This window comes from Ambystoma mexicanum, chromosome 1p (assembly GCF_040938575.1).
Source record: "Ambystoma mexicanum isolate Mex_15411 chromosome 1p, UKY_AmexF1_1, whole genome shotgun sequence".
Classification (NCBI taxonomy): Eukaryota; Metazoa; Chordata; class Amphibia; order Caudata; family Ambystomatidae; genus Ambystoma; species Ambystoma mexicanum.
In genome coordinates this window covers 309023375-309037082 of record NC_090921.1, presented here as the reverse complement: position 1 = coordinate 309037082, position 13708 = coordinate 309023375, and positions in this window count along the sequence as shown.

The following is a 13708-nucleotide window of genomic DNA, read 5'->3' as shown; positions in this document are numbered from 1 at the left end:
GAGAGAGTGGAGGTAGGGTAGGTGGGAGTAATGAGAGTGGGGTAGAGGTGGTGGTGTAGGGAGAGTGGTGGTTTAGGTGGGGATAGAGAGAGTGAAGGTAGGGTGGGCGGGTGGGGTTAGAGAGAGTGGAGGTAGGGTGGGCAGGTGGGGTTAGAGAGAGTGGAGGTAGGGTGGGCGGGTGGGGTTAGAGAGAGTGGAGGTAGGGCAGGAGGGTGGGGATAGTGAGAGTGGTGGTACGGTGGGCGGGTGTGGGGTAGAGAGAGTGGATGTAGAGTGGGTGGGGTAGAGGGAGTGATGGTTTGGGTGGGGATAAAGAGAGTGGAGGTAGGGTAGGCAGGTGTGGGTACATAGAGGAGGTAGAGTTGGTTGGGTAGAGGAGTGGTGTTTTGAGTGGGGGTAGAGAGTGGAGGTAGGGTTGGTGGGTTTCAGTTAAAGAGAGTGGGAGTAGGATGGGTGGGGCTAGGAGAGTGGAGGGAGGATGGGTGGGGGTAGGGAGAGTGGAGGCACAGTGGGTCGGTAGGGGTAGGTATAGTGGAAGTAGGATAAGATGGATGGGGGTATAGAGAGTGGAGGTAGAGCAGGGAGAGTGGTAGTTGGGTGGGTGTGGCTTGTATGGGATAGGGTGGATGGATGGGGGAGGGTGGGATGGTGGGAGTGAAGAGAGTGGGGCTATGGTGGTTGGGGTTAGAGAGAGTGGGTGGGTATAGATGGAGTGGGGATAGCTTGGGTGGGTGGGGGAAGTGAGAGTGGGCTAGGGTGGATGGGGTAGAGATGGTGGGGGTAGGGAGAGTGGGATGGGGTAGAGAGAGTGGGGCTTGGGTGCGTGGGGTAGAGAGAATAGGGATAGGGTGGGTGGCTTTGGCTAGAGACGGGGGTAAGGTGGGTAGTTCTAGGTAGAGAGAGTGGGGTATGGTGGGTGAGGGTAGAGAGGGTGGGGGTCAGGTGAGTGATGGTTTAGGGAGTGGGGATTGGGTGAGTTGGTGTGGGTAGGGCGAGAGGTTTGAGGTAGGATGGGTAGGGGTGGTTGAGTGGGTGGGGGTACAGAGAGTGGGGGTTGGGTTGGTGGGGTAGAGAAAGTGGGGATAAGGTGGGTGGCTTGAGGTACAGACAGAGGGGGTGTGGTGGGTGGTTCTGTGTAGAGAGAGTTGGGCAGGGTGAATGTGGGTAGAGCGGGTGGGGGTAGTGTGGGTGACAGTAGAGATGGTGGGGATTGGGTGAGCAGGTGTGGGTAGGGTGAGAGAGTGGGGTTAGGGTGGGTGGGAGTAGAGAGTGTGGAGGTAGGGTGGATTGGTGGGGGTAGAGAGAGTGAGGTAGAGTGGGTGGGGGAGAGAGAGCAGTGGTTTGGGTGGGAGAGAAAAGAGTGGAGATAGGGTTGGTGGGTTTTTTGTAAAGAGAGTGGAGGTAGGGTGCGTGGTGGTAGGAAGAGCGGAGGCAGGGTGGATGGGTCAAGGTAGGATGGGTTGGTAAGGGTAGGGAGAGTGGATGTAGGGCAGGTGAGGTTGAGTTGGTGGGGTAGGGGAGGTGGGTGGGGTAGAGAGAGTGGAGGTATTGTGGGTGGGTAGAGAGCGTGGTGGTAGGGTGGGTGGGGTAGAGAGAGTGTGGTGTGGGTGAAGGTAGAGAGGGTGGGGGTAGGGGAGTTGGGGCTAGAGAGGGTGGGTGTAGGGTGGTTGGATGGGGCTAGAGAGAATGGGGGTAAGGTTGGAGTAGAGAGAGTAGGGCTAGGGTTGTTGTAGGTATAGAGAGTGGGGTGGGGTAGGGTAGGGTGGGTGTGTATGGGTCGAGAGTATGGGGCTAGGGTAGGGCTGGATGGGGAGGAGGGAGTAGGGTTTGGTTGGGGTTAGAGAGAGTGGGTGGGTATAGATAGCGTGGGGATTGTTTGGGTGGGTGGGAAAAGGGAGAGTAGGATAGGCTGGATGGGGTGGAGAGAGTGGGATAGGGACGGTGGGTTGTGGTAGAGTGAGTAGGGTCTGGGTGGGTGCAGTAGAGAGAGTGGGGATAGGGTGGGTGACCTGGGCTAGAGACAGTGGGAGTAAGGTGGTTGGTTCTGGTTAGAGAGTGTGGGGTATGGTGGGTGAGGGTAGAGAGGTTGGGGGCAGGGTGAGTGATGAAAATGGAAGGCCTGGCAACCGACTTGCTTCTTACAAAGCTGCTGATTGGAGCAAATCGTGTTAGGGAACTCCTCATTAGTATAGCAGGAGAGTTAGGAAAAAGGGATTTTAGTGATTTGGCAGTTTCATGCCATGTCATTGCCGGTTGCCATGCCAACCAGATATTCTCAGTTCAGAGACCCCATTCCCTCTCTCTCTTCTGTAACAATGGTTTTGGAAATTTGCTAAAACCAAAAAGCGGGGTGTAGTGATGAGCAGTGACCACGAGACCACAGCTTTGAGGATTAAAGGCATAGAAGGGCTCAGGCACAGGCAGGGGCAGACTGGAAAGGGGGGAAAATGGGCAATTTCCCCACAGGCTGGCTGGGATGTCGCCCCTTGGGCTAGAGCTCCAAAATGTTTAAAAACATCAACAAAGATTAAATCTTTCAGAATCTGGCCTGCCACAAAGGAACCGAGTGCTGCAAAGCCTGCTCAGATTCTGTGTAAAGGGAGCAAAGCATTCGTCTTGATTTCAGCAATCTTTTAGATGTGCCTGCATGGCCACCACATGTGGGACACACCAGTGCGTCATAGGCAGGGGAGTCTAGGCTTCAGGGGCATTGTCATATTGCCCAGTGGCAATGTATGGATTTGAATAACAGATTCTGTAACCCTGGATGGTAATGTTGGCACCAGTGCACCCCTTACTTCATTGGTCAGTTGCAATACACAGACGCTTATCACAACTCCTACTTGCCAAGGAAGTAAGGGTGCATATCTTATCAGAGTTTGTACACTGTTTCCTTCTGTATGAGTATGCCCCTTATGTTATGGTGAATGTCTTATGTTCCAAACAATACTCTCTCATAGAAAGTGATGTGTCATTGTCCCTCTCAATACCAATCGTCCTCAAAAAAATGACATAGTACTCCTAGAATGTATACATTTCCTAATTGATTAAATTTATTAATTCAAATATAGTACAAAAAATACATTATAAAACACCCATAGAATCACAAAGTGAATAATAGCTCCATACAAATATCACATTGACAACATAAAAAATCACAACATACTACAATCTACCAGACACAAATGATAACAATGTAAACTAGGCACTCATAAAGTGTCTCTACACTAAAACTCCCAACATGTTTCTGTTCCCATCACCGAATTGGTAGACCATTCATCAGGGGATGTCCTTTAAGATTTAGATTTCTTCAACACTTTGTGTTTAGGGTAATTTGCATCGCAAATGCAATGCGGGTTAAAACTGAGGAAAGGGAGAGACAAAAAGATCTCAATCAGCCACTTGAGACTTGCGCACCAAATGCATATAATACCCAACTACCTGTACACATATAGTGTGTAGGATACCTAGAGTATGCCCTATAGGATACTCCATACAATACTGCAGAATATACCTTTAAATGGAACTTCTTCCGCAGCATTCAACAAATTGATATCTTTGCCTAGTTCCCACTCAATATGGACTGTTCATTTGCGATGCTCTTGCGTAGCATGTAAACTCTTAGGTTCCCATAATGACATAAGATACCAGTACCCTCATCAATATTGAATTGGGATCCCCGAGATCAAAAACTGTCACCTTATACACACCATGATACCACTAGTATGTATCAAACGATCAAACGAAATCATACCTTGCATAGCCACAAATGGAGAACTTGCAAATGGTGTACTTTAATCCAATGGCACAGGAAGCAAGATGAATCTTACTCTCTATAAAAACATGTGCAAAAAGTAGGAGAAGCTCTAAGAATGTAATTAACACTGTCCATTCTGCACAGTTATTCACCACCCCTGCTCTTATCTTATGAACACCAACAGGTTCCCATCGGGTTCACGCAGTATCTGGATATAATAAGTGTATCTGTCACTTTCTTCAATGTATGAAATTTCTCGACATGCGCCTAAGCCGTAAACAAGACCATCATTATAACCATGTGTATGTATAACGCTGCATTGCATGTTAACTGTTTCCGAAAACCACCACGAAATGTAATTATTTCCCATATAACTCACAAGCAAACTGGATAATATTTATATATTAATAACTTTCTTCAACACCCAAAATCACTCTACCATAACGTCTGAAAAACTCCCATGTAGCACGTAGAGTTACCATCACGTCTGACGTGCTCATAATATTTACTAATGGGGCTGAAAGCTACACACGATCAGTCTCACGTTGAATGCAATACCCGACAATGGGCTCTCCAAATCAGCACTCGTTAAGACAAAATCAATATGCCTTTACAACCTTGACTAATTTCCTCAGAGGTCTCACTGTTAGTCCCAATGAACGCCAGATCTCAACGCGAAAACCACTCAGTCAACCACATCAGGAGAAGATATACCAATAGACATAAAAGACAGGCCATCATAGCACTGATAACAAAGTAGTGCCATATTTGAAATGCCTCAAACCTAAATGCACTAGTAGGCAGCTGTGGTTCTAGCCCCGCTTGATATTCCGAAACAACAACAAAAGCATGTTAGTGTGTCCATTTCAAATCCCCAATAATATTGGAATGCATAAATGTGAATACACACTGCTGTAATTCTAACCTCGCTCGATATTCCGAAACGTCAACCAATGCGTGTAATATATCCATTCCAAAATACTGACTTACACATACCAACGTCAATGCATATTGAGAATCTAGAGGAAATACCCATGAATTGCCGCACTTCGACCAGTCATTGAATCTCGAACACTTACTCCAAAAAATTGCAATGGGGCACTTCCAGGAGATAAACATCAATGTTGAAGAAACCCATAATCTTAGACACAGCAAATATTTTAAACACTAATCTATTGCTATGCCTCGATATACAATTGTTATACACAATGATACCACAGAAGGCCTCCCTTGAGGTGGTAGAGGAAGTTTAAACAACAGGAATGATGGCCATCCAGTTAGCAATGGTTTTATTATGTGGTGCACTGAGTTTGCACTGACTAAGAATTTCTTTCAATTTCAAGGTATGTTCTACCAGCAAATTGAGGGAACCGCCATGAGTGCAGCCATGGCACCCAATGTGACCAACTTGTATGGTGAATTTTTTGAAAAATCCATCCTTTATGGAGATAATAATCCCTCTAAACATCACTTACAAAAATGATACACAATGATGTTTTTATAATCTGGGATGGTACAAAGGAGGAAGCAGCAGATTTTGTCAATTGGCTGAATTTGCAAAACAGATTTCTTAAATTCACTAAAGATTTGGGAGAACAGGAAATAAACTTCTTGGAAATTACGGTTTTTCAACATCTAGGGACTCTCAAAGTGAAGCCGTAGAGTAAGAGAACGGAGAAGAATGTTTTACTTCACTTCTCTAGCCATCATGCTAACCATATCAAGTCCAACTTGCCGTTTGGCGAATTTTTGAGGTTGAAGACAAATAGCAGCCTTAAAAAAGCTTATGAGAACAGTGCGAACAGGCTAATAGATAAACTGTTAGTAAAAGGATACCCACCCAAATTATTGAAGGACTCGTCCAAACAAGCCTACAATAAAAACCGTGAAGCTCTTTTAGAGAAAAAAGGATAAGGAGGCTACAAAAACGGGCATATTATTAGTTAATACGTATTCCAACTTGTCATATAAGATCAAATCTGTGGTCAATAAGGTGTGGTAGAATGTGTATAATGATAAAGACCAGTTATCTCCATTAGTGGCTTTCAAAAAAAGCCAAAATCTCAGAAACATCATAGTGAGGAACAACATTTCTTATAAACTCAAAACCCAGACCCGTCAGACTACACTATGGTGCATGTCCCCTATTAAAGAACAGTTTCCCTGAGGCCAATGCATCATGTGTAAATATTCTAGAAAAACAACGCAAGTAGACATAGGCCTTGAAACAAATTGGATGCTAGAGGAAATGACCAATTGTAATACTGAGAATGTAGTGTATATGATTACCTGCCCATGTGGTCTGCATTATGTGGGTAAAACCAATAGAAAATGCAAATAAGGATGACAGAACATTAAAGCTGTATAAAGAACAAGACTTTGTTGGCCCCTATGGTCAAACACTTTGTAGAGAAAGGTCATACTCATGAGGAATTTGAATTGGTGATACTAAAAAAGGTACATGGCATTCGTAAAGAAGCCCTAAAATTGCTAATTTTGAACAAAAGATGATCTTCAAAATACAAAGCCATATTATTGGGCTCAATTAAGGGATTGATTTGCATCATGTTCCCCATCGTTAACTGGGTCCATATAGATGCCTTTCTCATATAATGATATTCACAGCTGTGATGCTCAGAGTGCAGTTAATAAGCATGTTTCAATGTACAATATGACACCTAATAGCTAACAAGTAATGTACCATTTTGTAGAAGGCGATGTGTTAAGCACACTTTTAAGTATTGCAATAGTCTTAACTGTAAAAAAAAACTACTGTGATGACAAAATAGGTGTCCATTTGTAAAATTTGCAAAGTGACATGAAAACAGATATATCCTTCCACCTGCACCGTCGACTGTCACAACTGCATTCAAACACATTAAACCTGTCACAGAAACTGAAACACTCCCCTATTGAAAAGACACATAAATATAATAGGTTGCTCTTGCTCCCTCCCCATCACGAGGTCCAAGGTGTATTACTCTTCCAGTTCTCTCTGCTTCCATGAGTTGAAATATGCAGCCGACTTTCCAAGAAAATGCAACTTGGGAGCACAAAAAATCCACATCTCCTCGACGTCTTATGCTCCTCATTTTCCAAGTGCAGACCCCATAGCCACAATTACCAGCAAGACCCTGATCACAGCTTCTTATTGTGTCTGGCAGAGGATGATTGGCAAATCAAGGCCTTCTACTGTCTAACTGTAAGCCAGGGCAACGGAAGGCGGGGAGGAGTATGGAATGGGCTTGGTATGATGGACAATGAATGGGCATGAGTGACAAGGAATAGGTGACTGAGCAATGTGGTCAAAGAAAGGAAGAGCGTGCACAGTAACGGAAGGGGATTGAATTAATAATTAAAGGATGGAGCAAAAAGGCATCAGAGTTCTGAAAGTTAATTGTAAGAAACAGGGGAGCATTCAGAATGTGGGGCATGGGAAGGACACAGAGGATGATGGCTAAGGAAAATAGGGTAAATGAGATGGACGTATACATCTGGAACGGTGGGTCAGCAGGTTCACTGTTGCTGAGATCTATACCTGACCTGCATGCCACTGATCAGATTGGGAGAGTGGCTTGATGCTGCCTAAGTGATACATTCTTGCTTTATGAATATATGTTTCAATTACTACTTTGCTTATATTTTTCAGCTTGCTTTATCATGTGACATGGTGCTTTGAAAGTACACACAATTGTACAGACTAAGATTATAATGATAGCACATTTTCATCATAATTATAATCTTAGTCTGTTTCTCAGTTGTATTTGCCTCAGGATATAGACAATTAATATGTTTCTCTCTTGTAGAAAAATTGGTGCTTCGAAAACTGGATTTATAGAACAGTATATTAGTTTAGCCAATTTAAGTTTCTAATATTGAAGATGGAATAGAAGAAGATGAAGTATCCCCTGCTTTCTGAATTGGAAACTGTGAAACCAGGAAGACAGGGCTCAATTCTTCACCTTCCAAACGTTATACATTATGTGATCGTGAGAAAATCATTTTTCATCACTGTCCCTTATTTTCCTTAACTATCTGTAAAGAAAGCCTCATTCATATGGGTTTATACTCTAAAGGGGCTCATGTTCAATAGAGCCATAATGATAATGAAAGGGGTAAAAGCCTTTCATTAGGCTTTCACTCATTCTATTAACATCACGGCTCATTTTCAAGCTTTTGTATGGCAGAGAGGAGGGGCGGAATGCAATTTGCATTTCCGCCATCTAACTTACATGGGGTTTTATGCCCGGCAAATGCTGGAGATCCCTATAGTGTGCCATCTTTATTCACCAGCATAAGGTGGGACTGACCCCTTGGGGATCCATTGTAAATGCCACCTGCTATGCTTGCATGACAGACAGCATTTACAATTACAAATAAATGCTGTCTGACATGCAGGAATGACAGAGAGCGTTTATTTTTCATTGTGAGCGCCACTTGCCATGAAAGCATGGTAAGTGGTGCTCACAATCAAACGTAAATGCTGCCAGAGTGCAAATCTGAAGGGCAAAAGGTGGCATATACACTTGTACACCACATTTTGCCTTTTACATTTGCTCCACCCGCCGTGCAAATGAGAAAAATTGGCAGCGGAGGCCCACTTAAATTACAGTGTTACTCTAGAAATACTTTAAACAATTTATGTTAAGCATACTGGTGAGGAAGCAAGATGACAAGCGAGGGTCTTATGTTGTGGGGAGTGGTTACACAGGGTGCAGGTATGAGCTTTGTGTTGTGGGGTGAGGAGGCAGGAAGCCAGGTATGGGTCATTTGCCATGCCAGCGCATGTTTGACTCTGAGAGCAAACTCAGTCCCCATGTTTCAACAATGTCTCTGCTCTACCAATTAATTCTCCAGGTTCCCCACTTGTTTACATTGTTCTAAACTAAAGATGAGATATGGTGGAAGGAGATGTAGCCTGCTGTCAAATTACAAACTATAACACATTGAAAACTGGACTCAAATCCCAGCTTTCACATTTCACCAATTATAATATGTTGCCTAAAAGGAAAGTAATGTTAATAATGTCTACTATATATATATACTTGAGAACGTGTGAGGGGAGCAAGGCTCAAGATGAGGGTACATGTGGGTGGACGGAGTCCCCCACTTTTTTCAGAGAGCATCTTGACATGCTAATTTATGGTGACACCACATTCAATTGGTATGCTAATGAGTCCCCCTGTTAGGACTTGACCTCTGGAGGGCAGGGGGTTGGTATTGAGATTAATTGTTTTGGAAGTTGGGGCCACTGCACTGTGGGCTTGGGACATTGCACTATGGGCCAGAAAAGTAAACTTGCCCCCAGCCCCAGGCCAAATGTTGCCAGTCCTCCCCTGGGCACAGGCACAATCTCTATGCGCATCTGCAAGGACTTTGGCATGCATTGAGAGCGTTGTTTCAAGTGACGAGCAGACACTCCCTAATCCACCTCGAGAACATTTTGGCTTAAAGTTTTATGCTTCAGAACCAAATATTATTATTGCAATTAAAGCGTTTTTATACTTCTGCTTCAGCCAGCATTTTGCCACACTCAACAGCATTACGCGCACCTTCTAAGAGTGTTAAAAGAACAACACGCCTTGGTTTGAAAGAATGAACACACAAACTATGGTGTCAAGTTTAAGTTTATAGTGTTCGGCAAAATTTCCCTTCCACAAAATTGAACTACAAACACTCCCAACAGTACGATCAGCACGATGCAGCATAATGTAAGTTAGAAATGGGAGAATTGTAAAAGTGCTGCACACTTCTATGAAGACTTATTCTACCTTGCGTTTCAGCATCTGTAGATTTATTAAACGGTTGATTTTCTACAGAAATCTTCTTTTTCCTATTCAAGAGTCTGAGAGCCAAGGTGGTACCCACCGGTGCCATCGCCCGCGGACAAGTTGCATATTTTGGCCATATTTTGGACATTTCCATAGTGTTATTTCACAGGTATTATTTTTCTCATTATGATGTGTTGTCTACATTTATTTCATATAATACTTGCTTTACTGTTGCCTTTGTTTTTTATTAATACCATTATTTTTTTCTGAGTATTTTTTCAATGTCTATTTTTTCCTAATTTTCTGTATTTTTACTTTCTTACTATTCCTGTTTTACCTACTAGAACATCTATAATTGATTTCCTTGCGCCCACATTGCCCCTTTAACGCATATGCCACCCTACATTATACGTGCTGCATCGCACTTCTCTTCCTCGCGTTGCGGTCACATGTCTATATCTTGCACAGGTTTTCTTGGCAACGCTTACTCCGACGGCGTTCCTCCGGCAACCGCTGTGATTACTGTGTGGACTCCACAGGTACACGAGCACTTTTCCCTACACTTACCTTGCCTCTGGCTTCTGTCGCGTACTAAAGTTGACTTCATCTTTACAGATCGTCAACTAAATCTGGTCAAATGCACAATCGCATGCCACACACTGGAATCCATCTAAAACTCTGCGTCTTTCAACAACTCTGAACCTTTCAACACGTTTGGCTATTCTCTACACGCAAGGTAACCTGTGACTGTTTCTACTGGTAGTCAACTTCGAGTTCCACACCGGCTTCGTTTATTCATTAATTTCTCTTCTTTTTATTCACATATTCCTACCTGCTCTGAATACATCCTTCCATGGGTATGTCATTTATTTCAATTTTTTCTACTTTTCACATGTCTCTTTTTTATGCATTTATTTAATGACTGTGGTGTTAATTGTGTTGTTAATTGTTTGTATGTTATTTACTTGATGCTACCATATCATAATGCCATACTTAAGTATTGAATAGCCCTGAAGAAGGAGTTTAATGCTCCGAAATGCATTGGCATTTGAAGTCTACTCAAATCATGAGATGTGTCAGCCGCGCCCTCACTAAGATTTCATTAGTGATAATTTTTTTGATATTTTTGACATTTCTTTGATAAAACACTTATTACTCGAACTAAGACTTTGAATTTTCTTGAACCCATAGCGAACAGACAAAGTTGGAAAAGTGAATTTGAACTTTTGAACAGCTTGTTTTGAACTGCACGACCCAAGGTTGGGTTCTAACGGAGAGCGGCTGTGTGACTAGGTGGCCTTTCAAGTCTATTGCTTTACTTGTTTTCGAGTCACGGTGTCTCCAGACTCATCATAACCAGCTCCTGTGAGCTTTCACAAATACTTTTTATATATTCTTGCTAAAGCTTGAAGTTCTACGCAGATGTTACTCACCACTCCGAATAGGTCAAAGATGCGGAGAACACGACCTTGGAGATGTTGGTAATATCGAATTCCGAATTCAGCCTTCCATCCCAGCTCCCCTGAGTATAAGACTCAGGCTTCCTCAACGAGGGGCTCTTTTCCACAATGTACCTCTCTGCTTTTTCAATAGAACAGACAGAGATGTCAATTGAATAAAAGAGCGGGGAGAACACACACCGCCAATAGCAATGCTGCAAAAGAATACAAGATATTAGACAGTGTTGATGTGTGGATGTTATAAACAAGTGATTAGAGCAGCAAATGATAGAACAACTACCTATAGGGATATTGGACTGGAATTGCGTTTCCCCGGGATTATCTACAAAGAATAACACGAATGAGTGGAATAAATCTAAATCAGTATCGTTTCCCACTTTAGCTATAGTATTGATAACAACTGACCTGAGTAAGGAATACTTGAGTAGGAGGAGTCCAGGATAAGGAGTTCAGAATTCTGGAGACAACGACAGGAGAAAATAACAAACAGGGAAGTTAGTATAGGTAAGTAACCCCGGACGGCACGAGGGACGCGCTAGGGTCGGGTTGGTGCAAATCAGGAAAGCGTTCATATGCACTGAAGAAAAGACTCACAGGAAAGTCACTCAATGTCCCAGAATCCAACAGAAAACAACGTCCATGGAAGACAATAGATATGTACCTGAGTACACGATTATGATTGATTAGTTGTTGAGATGATTGATGTGCAGAACGGCCACCAGGAAAGAACCGCAAGAGACTGAAGAAAGCCGCATCCAGAAGCGTTCCGAGTTCAACAGCCAGACGGTCACAACAAGAACAAGGGAGGAGACGAAGCAATCCAATTTCAGGCAGAAGGTCAAAACCAGGAGTTCAGATAAGGATTTGTGTAAGGATACACGAAGAAGAAACGGATGAAACCGCGTGTAGCTGGTAACGCTAATTAGCAGCAACGAGCCCCTTGGAAGACGGTGGTTTTATAGTCGTACAAGGGGCGTGGCTTGCTGTACGTCTTCCACGTACAAGGTGTGTCAGGTGACCTGGAGTACGTCGACGTTTGTAAAGACGCCATGGTAGCTTGTACCTGGACCATAGGATCCTGTAACGAAGATGAATTCTGCAAGGATGCCGACGGGGAAATCCGAAATGTAACAGCATCCTCCCCCAAAGACACCGGCAACCCCCTGGTGGAATGGAAACTCCTGAGAAGAACTGGACAATGCAAATTGGAGAGCGGCTCCCAAGTACGGTCCTCAGGCCCGTACCACTTCCAATCCACGAGGTAGAACAATGTACCCCTAGACACCCTGCAGTCCAGGATACGCGAGACCTCATATTCCTCCTCACCATCCACCAAAATTGGCGAAGGACGATCAGGCAGGCGAGTTCCAGGGATGAAAGGCTTGATCAAGGAGACGTGGAAGACTGGGTGTATGCGCCATGAACGCGGCAAAGAAAGCTTGACTGCCACGGGATTCATGACATCTGTAATGACATAGGGCCCCACAAATTTAGGCAGAAGTGAGCGTTTACCTGCAATTCGCAAATTACGGGACGATAACCACACTTTCATGCCACTGCGATAGACTGGAGCAGGTGATCGATGCACATCGGCATACTTCTTGGCACGATCTTGAGCTCGGAGTAAATGGCAGCGTACATCCCGATGAATCTTATCGATATCTCTGATGCAATCCTTTGCTGCAGGATTAATGGTTGGTAATACCGGATCAAGTGGAAGTGCTCTAGGATGACCACCATAGAGGGCGAAAAAAGGAGAAACTCCAGTTGATGTATGCATAGAGTTGTTATATGCAAATTCTGCATAAGGCAAAGAAGTAAACCAAGACTGTTGGTACTGAAGGCATAAACAGCGTAGATACTGTTCGATGGTAGCATTAGTTCTCTCAGTTTGTCCATCCGTTTGCGGATGGTAAGCGGAGGAGTACCTGTCTTCAATACCCAAAGAAGCTGTACGAGCCTTCCAGAATCGTGACGTAAATTGGGGCCCACGATCGGAAGCAATGACCGAAGGTAACCCAAAGAAACGAAATACATTCGTCAAGAACAGTTTTGCCAATTCAGGAGCTGCAGGTAAACCAGAACAAGATATGAACAATGCGTATTTAGTGAAGTAATCACCGATTACCCAAATAGTGTCATAGCCCTGAACGTCAGGAAGTTCCACAATGAAATCCATAGACAGCATCTGCCAAGGTTTGTACGGCACAGGAAGAGGTTGTAACAATCCAACTGGTTTGGCCCTAGAAGTTTTACACTGAATGCATATGGAACATGTCAAAATGTAATCCTTTACATCACGAACCATAGAAGGCCACCAGGCCCAACGCCGTAAGGCCTCAAGAGTTTTTTGACTTCCTGGATGTGCAGCAATCAAGGAATAGTGAGACCACTGAAGAACTAAGTCTCTAGCTTGACCTGATGGTATATAGACGCGCCCTTGAATGAATGGCATACCCTGAATGACTTCCAGATTGAGGTCACTGATCTCTTTTAAATGTTTTGAAACCCATTCAAGGATAATTGAATGCAAAGAAGGCTGGATCGAACAAGCACAAACAACCTTGTTTGGTAGAAGAGGAAGAGCTTCTATGTGTTGAGACTGGCCATCCGCATGTAAGCGCGAGAGAGTATCAGCCGGAACTTGAGCTTTAGCAGGACGGTATGTAATAACAAATTGGTATTGTGAAAAGAACAAATCCCACCGCGCCTGTCTAGCA